Here is a 1589-nt window from a genome sequence, read left to right as displayed (position 1 = left end):
CTGATTAAAATTACTCCTTGAGGCAGGAAAGTGTTAGCTTTTGTGTCTATTTCTGTTGTGTTTGAACAACATGCAATCATGTAAGTCCTCCTAAATTTAAATATTTAGAAATTTCAGGATGGGATGGGGATGGGTCAATTTATGCAGAAACTAGCCTGAATTCCAGCCTAGGGTGGGGCATAAGCAATTTATTCTTAGGCCCTGGCTATTCCCTGGTTGTGAGTTAGCTTAAGGGAAGCAGAGAATCGTCCAGGAATTCAAGCTGCTACCTACATTCAGTACTGATAAGCCTTTTGCTACTAATCCATACTACTAACATTTAATAATGTGGCACTTATGTTAAAAGGCCAAGGACTTTATTATACCAGTGTGAACTATGTTGGATACAAAGTTTTCATTTGCCTATGTTAATTTTGTTTTCTATTAGACTAATTCATAGTTTTCAACAGCTTTATTGTACATACAAAAGGTATTTTTTCTTAAGTGATTCCAACTTTTGGAAATGTCTGCAGAAGGATTGTTTTGTGTTTTATTTATTTTTTTATTTGAGACAGGGTCTCACTCTGTTGCCCTCAGTAGAGTGCTGTGGCATCACAGCTCACAGCAACCTCAAACTCCTAGGCTTAAGCAATTCTCTTGCTTCAGCCTCCCAAGTAGCTGGGACTATAGGCGCCTGCCACAATGTCCAGCTATTTTTCTGTTGCAGTTGTCATTGTTGCTTAGCTGGTCCAGAACTGGGGTCAAACCCCCAGCCTCGGTGTATGTGGCCGGTGCCATAACCACTGTGCTACAGGTGCTGAGCCACGCTTTGTGTTTTAAAGTGGACCTGCTCCACATCTAATCCAATGCAGTACCTATTTTATTCAATCTTTGCACAGTATCTAGTGTCTACCATTTACCCCACAAACTATCATTCAAAATGCTGAATGAATCAATTTAGGTAGGAAGTATGAGATGATTCAATGAATGCATGACTTTGAGATATCCCAGGATATGTTTGAGACAACACGATTAAATTATTATGTACTAGACACAATGGCATCAAATTCATTAACGTAAACTCACATTCTCTCCAGTGCCAGAGCACATATTTGCCAGCTGCCAAGGGCTATCTAAAAGGGGTGGGCTACCCCAGGTCTTTGCTGGTTTCCCTGGGTGCCTGACGTGTCTTCACCAAGTTTGTCCATGACCCTGCTTCACACAGCATGTCTGATTCTGACAGGCACACCCTTTAAGAGTCCATCTGTTGGTTACCCCTGTGAGTGGCAGGCAGAAGGAAGAGGACAATCTATAGAAACACTGGGCACTTTCAAATTTTTGAAAAAAGTGACCAAAATGTGGACTGAGGAAAGGACAATCTCTTCATTAAATGAATGGTGCTGGAAAACTGGATAACCTTATGAAAAAGAATGAAACTAGATTCTTATCTCTTAACATACACAAAAATTCGATCAATGTGAATTAAAAATTTACATATAAGATGTGAAACCACTAAAAGAAAACATGGAGAAATGCTCTAGGACATTTCTTCTAGAAATATCTTTCTTGAAAGACAAGAAAAGCACATTTTAGAACATAATAAATAACAT

Source organism: Otolemur garnettii, unplaced genomic scaffold (genome assembly GCF_000181295.1).
Source record: "Otolemur garnettii isolate 467f Iridium unplaced genomic scaffold, OtoGar3 scaffold00029, whole genome shotgun sequence".
Taxonomy (NCBI): domain Eukaryota; kingdom Metazoa; phylum Chordata; class Mammalia; order Primates; family Galagidae; genus Otolemur; species Otolemur garnettii.
This window is presented reverse-complemented; position numbering follows the sequence as displayed.